We start from the raw sequence: 8,442 nt of genomic DNA, 5'->3' as shown, positions 1-8,442 counted from the left end.
GATGATTTACCCATCACACGACAGCACTTGCTCTCCTGTTCCCTGTTGAGCCTCAGTGGTTTCTCCGCCTGGGTATCTCAAACCTGTACCTTTTTTGTGTGATGGACATTAGGACCTCAAACCTCTTCCAGACTGGCTCTTGCAGTGTAACCAGCCTTGGAGCCACGCTCCTCTGGGAGTCCACCTGCTATTTGCTTCCCTCTATTTTCCACCCATCACCTGGGTGTTGGTAGCACCTCTCAGCACTTGGGCTGCTCTTGGTCATCGGCCGCGAAGTGGCTGGTTGTCCCCTTCATCCCATGCCCCTGCGATGCTGTCTCAGACTTCCTAGCTGGCAGCTTCACATTACAACATGACATAATTGTGTTTGCGATGTAACACCATGTCTGCCAGGACAAACTTGCAATGTTTGGCTCGGGACCAGCCAGGCTCGGATTTTAGTTATGACAAATAAGTATTGGCTCAATAATCCTGTAAGGATTCCTTTATGTCTCCTCCTTGTGCTGCGGCCATTGGGTAATGATTGGAGAGTTTCTAACATAAAAGAACACTCCCTGGTAGTAAAACCTTAAAACAAACTTGCGTTTACAGTCATCCTGTGTGGTAAGGCTTTTTAATTTGATTTGCCTTTTAGGATTTTGCCCAGAGTGGTGTTTAAAGTTCTCCCAGCACTCAAGTCAGAAGACAAACCAAATTTACCCTGCGTTGCATGCAGAGGACCAGGTAGGTCGGGAACAAATATATGGGGAAAAAACCTGATTGCTCAGAGAAGCGACCTCTGCCTAGCGCACAGTCATTGCCCCATAGCCACCCTGTGCAGCTGGGTTGGCCAGGCTGGGAGATGATTTTTAGCAGAGGAATAGCTTGGGATTCCTTTACACCTTATTCCTTTATGCCTTGAAGGTCCCCTTTCATTACCCGCTCACAGACATTGAAGCATGACGAGGCTGTATAGACACATGGTTTTGATCCATGGGGACCATTCCTCGTGACTCGTCCTGTGCCGTGCTCTCAAGATTGCCCTGGTTTTGGGGGGTTTCCCCTCCAAATCCTTTGCTGGGTTCATATTTTTGCTTCTGATTTGCCAAGAAAATAACAACATTGCTCTCCTGAGCCCCTTGCACTCTCAGAAAGTCCATAATGGAAGAGGAGAAGTTGATGTACTGGTGGAGATAATCAGAAAAACAGATTCTTTCATGGATCCCAGTTATAAATATAATAGAAAATAAAAGCTAACAAATAAAGGGATTTCAGCATGTCTTCTGTGTAATGACAAACAAAACCCACTCCATTTATCTAACGGGTTTGAAAGTGTGATTTGTCAGAGATGGAGGGAAATCTCCCGTCAGCAGAGATAGTGAGAAGGGTGGCAGAGAGAATACAGCTGGGAAATGATGGAGGAATGAAAAGGAAGTGTAGCAGAGAGAAAAAAAAACCAAACCAAACTAAGGAGATTACAGGGAAAAAAAACCCAAAACAAAGCCAAGGAGGAAACAGGAGTCAGAACTGTGGCTGTATATGAAATGTAGGATGTAGGGTACTCACCCCTCCAGGGTGTATATTTGTATGTAGGAGCAGTGATAGAGTTTTTCATGTCCTAATACATACTGCAGGTTGCCTGTGCTTGGAAAATTGATGTTATTTAAAAAAAAAGGAAAAAAGAAAAGAAAAAGCTGAATCATCGGTGACGAAAAAAAGACATGGACTAAAATTATAGGAAAGAACGTTTATTAAAGGAAGCTAGTCTGAGGGACTAAATAAATCCTTCAGCCAGACCTAAAGGCTGAGATGTTGTCAGCTGCTGAGCTACATGAGTAGCTGTAGCAGATTGATCAGGGCTTGTTATTCAGCCTTAAAAGAGTGCTCTGCTCTTGAGGATCTCTGGGAAAAAGCAGAAGGATGTGAAGAACTCTAGGTCTGTAGAGATGCTCAATTAGGTTACAGCCTTTCTGAACGTAGCTGAAGCAAAGCCACCCCTGCCCAACAGAAATCCAAAACTGCATCCATTGCCCACCTCGGTCTTGGGGACCAATGATGATGATGCTCTCATCAGAGAGCAGCTTCACCAAGGGCTTGTTTCCCCTTGTCTGGGGATTTTCCTGACTCGGTGATGCCGTTTGGGATGGCAGAGCCAGCCCCAGCGCATCGCGTTGGCGAGGTGGTGGGTGCTCTCCAAGGGCAGCTCGCTGGCTCCCGGCGAGCGCGCCTTGAATGACACAAACCACACTAGGACTTGACGAATAACAGAACATCAAGTCAGACAGACACCGGCTGGCTTTTCCACTGTAGCTCTCCCCCTGCTATTATTTATATACCATTTCACTTGCTTACATGTAATTTAAAACCAGCCCAATGTCAGCAGCCCAACCCAATGGCGGGCCAATTAGCCCGGAGTAGCCCTTGCTTTCTTTCTTTCTCTCCTTCTCCCTCTCTCTCCCTTCGCTTTTGCACACAGGAATAAGGCTGGCTACTGTTAGGTATTCCAGGTCTCGGCCGAGAAAAGCCTGTGTGCCAGTTCAGTGGCTGAATATGGGCCCTGTTTATTTTTTCAGAGTGGCAATTTTCAAGGGATTGGAATAGTTGTTAAAATTACCGTAAAGAATCTAAGCCACAGAAAGGTCCTTTCACCTTATTCTTCAAAAAGCCAGTTGTTTTCCAGAGCACCCGCCCCTTCCAACTCGCCTGAAAACCTCAATTTCCATCTGGGAATACAAATCGCAGCCCTCAGACCCCAAAGCAGCATGTGGGCAGGTTTTGGTGGGATCGGGCTCATTTCCGCCTGTCTGAATGGCACCTGCCAGGGGGAGAACCTCGAAATCCATCCCTCGGAAAGGCTGAGCAAACCCAGCCAAGCTGAAAAGCAATCGGAGGGAATGGAATGCTCTCGTGCTGCTCAGAGAGGATGCCAAGCGGATAACAAATCTCTACCTCACCATCAACAGAAGTAAACATCCCCTTCAGGACTGACGGCTTTTGACATCCCGAGGTCTGTGCAGCATCAGGATGGAGGGAGGTGATGCTTTCTGAGGGCTCCGCATGACGGCTGGCCAGATCCCCTTCCCATGGGTGGAAAGAAATAGGGATTCCCTAGCAATTTGCCAGCAGTAAAATGGGATCTTTCATATCTGCTCAGAGTCCTAGAGCCTTTCTCTCCAACTGGGAAAGCATTGCTCTGTACCAGTCTCTTCGTGAGTCAGTGCTGTAGGCAGAGGGTTTCATTTTGAGTCAGGCTGTTTGCTTTGTTTTGGAAAATGAATGGCAGATAAGCAGTCTGGAAATGCAAAGGTTTGGTTCAGTTGTTCAGTTACTCCAAAGTTGCTTATTTAAATTCTGGCCAAGGTCTCTTGAGTCAGCAAAACTCAGCGGGAGCAGTCGTAAAAATAGGGTCTCTTTTGAAAATTCACATGCTTCCTGTTTGTGCAAACGCTGTGAGAACTGGCTTTCCCATGGCATGTCTGCGCTGGAACCAGGAAATAGACGGGAATTTGGAAACAAGAAATAATTGCTAAAAAAAAAAAAAGAAAGATAATCACATTTCTTTTTCCCTTCCAAGCTGAAAGAAAGTTTTGTTTAGTTTCTCATCCCGTTAGTCAACTGCCCTTAACCAGGTTGCATTGCTCCAACCCGGCTTGTTGCAATCCAGTTCTGGAAATTGCATTAATGTGTTAGAGTATCACCATCCTAACGAGGTATATGACTTTCTCCATGAGTTTGGAGCTCGTGGAGAGCAAATCCTTCTGCTGTGAGAGGGGATGCAACCCATGGCTGCCTGCAAATGTTGCACCAGTGGACGTCTGCTCCACAACAAGAGCTGAGAGCGTGTTTGCAGAGCGTGAGCTTCACGCACAGTCACTCGTGCATGGACGCCAGCATGGGTAGCTCATCTTGCACATAGCCAGCTTCTGGATATGTATCCATACACATACTTTTAGCAAATGCTGTAGAAGAAGTTGACTTGTGCTGGCACTCATCTAACTAGTCTTGAGGCAAACGGGAGATCTGCCCAGCCGACATTTTTCTTTGCATTTAAATAAAAATATTCTGAGGTTTTTAACAGCCTGGCAAAACCAGGGGAAAAACGAAAACATCCTGCAAGCTTGTTAGCAAATGGGCTGGCTTTAAATTCAGAAGGGAGATTCTGATGTAAAACCCAAAGTAACTCCAGTCAGCCCAGTCAAGTTCCTCCAGATCTACTTGAGGATAATTGACATCATCTGGCTATTTTTCCATCATCGTGAATATCTAGACAATTAACTATCAAGTCTGAACAAACATATAAACCTCAGAACACTTACATTGTTAGGATGGATGATTATTTACGAGTATTTTTATTGTGTTTTCTTTTCCTTTTTTTCATTTCCACCGTGGCCACATTCAAATTTATGTTTGTTGGGCTACTCACTAAGGTCTGAGAATAAGTATTTTGATCAATTTAAATTTATAAGATGAAAAGCATTTATGTTTTGGCTAGATGACCTTGGGTAAATTATTAGCTGGTGTTGTTGTTTAGACCATAGATAAAGAAAATATGTCCAGTTTGAAGTCCCAAGGCCTCTGAACACGTCAGTTGTTTTTTTTTCTGAACGTTTATTCTTCCTAGATGTTTTCTAGAAATTATGTCATCAAGTGACTGCACAGACTATGTTTCTTTTTCAAATTCTGCGAGGGAATCCCCCAAAAGGGCCATTGCTAAACAGGAGGAATATACAAATGTGACTTTCCTGACATTAATAGGTGCAGAGCTGCGATTTTGTGAGAACCATGGGGATTGTGAAGGTGTTGTATAGCAGCTCAGCCCCTTGGCAGAGCGGGGCTCAGCACCATCCAGATGTGCCAGGTCACTCAGTACCTTAGTTTTAAGGTCCAGGGTGAGAAAGGGCATTTGCCTTGGACACTGTAGGATACTTCCACATGAAATGTGCCCTATAATAAAACAGTGTTTCCTACCACCACCTCCCCATGTACGTACAAAATAAAACATCCTAAAGGATTTCTAGGGAAGACATTAGGAAACAGAATAAAACCTATCCTAGATCTTCTTTTTTGAGGTTTAGAAAGCAGCAGGTTTTGTCATATAGAAAATACTCTCACATCAAGAATTTTTTTGCTGAATTGTGACTGCCCTTCAGCACAGGGGGCAAAACATCACAAGTGTTGCTGTGGCTCCACTGGGACCATCGATTTTCACAGTGACGGTGTTACCTGTGGCTCCTGCTTCACCCTGAACCCCTGTTCAGTACATCGGTCTCCTGCCTTCACTTGTGGGAGGATTCATTTATCTCCCCAAAGGTCTTGCAGGGTCCAGAGCACCAGAGGTTCCTCCCTCTGGGAACCCAGAAGGGATGAGATGGTGATGGATGCCCACCACGTCAGAGCTATTTAAGTGTCTGGTGATGCACAATGACACTTTGAAACAAATTGACTGATACTGATGGAAGCTGGCACAGAGCCACTGCTGCTGCTTTCTGAGCCTCCCTAGAAACCCTCTGCTCATTTTAGAGGCCAGATCTCATTGTTTTAGTCATCAGATCCACCTTCCTTCTGGGCTGAGTCAGGTTTATTTGGCAGATCTCTTTCTGGGACATCCCAATCCAACCCGACCCTGGGGTACTGGCTTGTCCGTATATCCATTCCTAATGGCATATCTGTACCTGGGGCACCTGCATGGGACTGGTAGATGCAGCACAGGAATTATTGGCAACCGGTGCTCTTTTGGAGCAGCAGCTGGTGGCCAGGTGTTGTGTCCCGGCGTGCTTAAAATGCTCTGGGGACAACTCAATCCAATGCCACATGCGTTTCTAGGACTTTCCCCCATCCTTCATGTGAGCTCTGCCCTTCTTTGACTTTCTCATCTCCCTGTAGCCCGGCTTGACCTGGCCTCAGCGGTCCATCCACACAGCAGCGAGCTTAATTTGGCTCGAGCAGCTCTGACGACAGCCACAAAGTTTCTGCCTCTTCAACAGCAAATTCAGTCTCAGTAAGTTGCAGCCTCTGAATTTGTCTGTGCGTGAGGGTTCGTGGGGCTGTTCCCTTGCTTGTCTCCAAAATCCAACATGAACAAAATATTTTCGAGCTCTGTAATCCCCCTGGCACCGACATTTGTCCCACTGCTTCCAGCAAAATACCCCATTTTCAGCTTGATTTAAAGTCCACTAAAGCCTGTGGAAAACCTTCCATCTAGGGACTCTCTGGGATTAGAAATCTCTAAAATGGGAATGAACTTTTCAAGCCTGTCTGCTGCATAAGGATTCAATTCTGCTCCCATTTGAATCCCACGGGGACCTGGATTAGATGGATATAATCACAGAGCACTGAGTCCTTAAGCAGTCAGTTGTTTCACAGCAGTGCCTTAGTAAAAACTAGCAGAGTCCAAAAAAGTAAAGCTTGCACTAGATAAACAAACAGATATATTGCATATAAAGTCATTTTTCTTCTCCACCCACTGGTTGTGGTGTTATGTAGGTATCACACTTTGAGAAAGCTATGGAGATCTGAAGCCAGAATGGACCATGACAACAGAACTGAGGAAGGTTTGGAGAACTTGACCTTCCAGGGAGGTCTGAGCTTTGGATGGTCCACTTCAGGACAGTAGTTTTTAGCCTGTGGACTTGCACTGGACCTGCAGCCCTTTGGTGAATATGAATCCACCAAAATCCTCATTTTTCTCACCTACCTTGCAAGGAAATCTTAGGTACAGTCCAGATGCCCTCAAGCCTTTGGATTACAGCTTTAAGGAAAGCAGAGGCGTTAGATGTGGAGCTGCTTGTTGCAAAGAGTGCTGAGTAAGAAGGAATGAGTGCAAAAGCCTGTCTGGTAGCAGGAGACATTTTTCTCCTGTAACGACATTTCAGTGCTGAAAGCCTGCCCTGCCATATTGTTGCGATGAACTTGACTGGCCAGCTGATCTACCAACCCCTTATCTTGGCTCCCAGTAACTACAGTGCAAAGGCTGGGCAAAAAGAAAGCATATATCATTGACCACGAGTACGCTAATCTATGCACTCAGAGGCATTGGGGAATACCAGAAACATTACTGAAACCTTTCCTCTATTTCAGCTTTCTAAATAACACTCTCCAACCCAGCCACTACCAAGCAAAATTTCTAAGGTTTAGTGATATCTACCCTTTCCAGTGGCAGAAAGAGAGAGAGCAAGAGAGAAACTCTATATATTCACTTTTAATTGCCTACACCAGCTATCTGGCTACTGTTGGAGCATATTTCATAGCATAAACTTGTGGGTGAGAGACAGACGTTTTTACCCTGCAACCCACCCCCAGAGCCCTGCAAATAGTTGGAGGGAATGAGCGTACAGTAGTTAGCCATGCTGGTTCGGTAAAAGTCGCTAATAACACCCTGGGTGCATGGGTGGGTTTTGCTTTCCCAAACTGCACCACATATGAACTTTGGTGACACATGTTCCAAATAAAATCGGCCTCATTTTAATCCTAGAAGGACGTCGTTAGAAGAGGTGGGATACAGCGATCTCCAGCCCAACGCTCTGCTGTAAGGCCATATGGTAAAGCTCTCGTTAGGACAAGAAATTATTTTCCCCAGTCTCTACATGCTGTTCAGTTAAGCGATTTCCCAAGTTTGGGGTTTAGAATAATCCTACCTTCCCAAACCCAGGGCTTTTTAGTTGATTGTTTTGCCCCCATTCTTCATATCTTTGACCCAAAAACTCTCCTAGACTCCCAAAGGAGAAACGCCCTCCCTATCCTCACCAACACCTCCTGCTCCAAGCCACCAAGGGAGGTTCAGCCACTCTCCGTGTTCTTGTGCCCGCAACATCTCAAGGAGGTGTAATCAGCTATGTCCTATGGCCCTAAGTCAGGACTGGGGGGGAAAAGTGCTCTGCACCCCTCCATTAAGTCTGTGCCGGCATAGCCACACACAGCGCTGTCTTTCCGGGAATATTCCAGCACGCGCACTACCCTTAGATGCTACATTTTACCATGGCTGGACCCCTCCTATCAGCAGACACTAGCGACGGTGACAGTATTATAAATTTTCTTAGAAGATGCATTAGCTGAAGTGCTAAAGATGCTGTTTGCTCACCGGCATGGGGATAAAGACATGCACAGGGACCTTCCTTGTGTATCAGAAATGCTTTGGGTGCTGTGGTGGTCCTGGCACGCTGCAGGGGAATGCTCTTTGGCTGGCTGATGCACAGCGCTATGGGTTGTTAATGAGGGCATCAGCCAAAATTATACTATAAAACCTTTTTATTTAGAAATGCAAATATTTATTATAAATGTGCTCCCAAACCAGCAGGTCATCTGCCTTATTGCCTAAACCAATGGTATAAAACTGTCTGGATTACAGCATAAGAGTAACCTTAACATCAGGCAATCAACCAACAGCATGAACTGGATGTCTGCAATTCATTTTGATCTACTTCAGACTGAGATCTTGTACCTTTGCTGCTTCAGATCATGTTCTAA

Source organism: Calonectris borealis, chromosome 12 (assembly GCF_964195595.1).
Source record: "Calonectris borealis chromosome 12, bCalBor7.hap1.2, whole genome shotgun sequence".
Taxonomy (NCBI): Eukaryota; Metazoa; Chordata; class Aves; order Procellariiformes; family Procellariidae; genus Calonectris; species Calonectris borealis.
The sequence above is the reverse complement of the archived record's forward strand: the minus strand, read 5'-3'. Positions refer to the sequence as shown.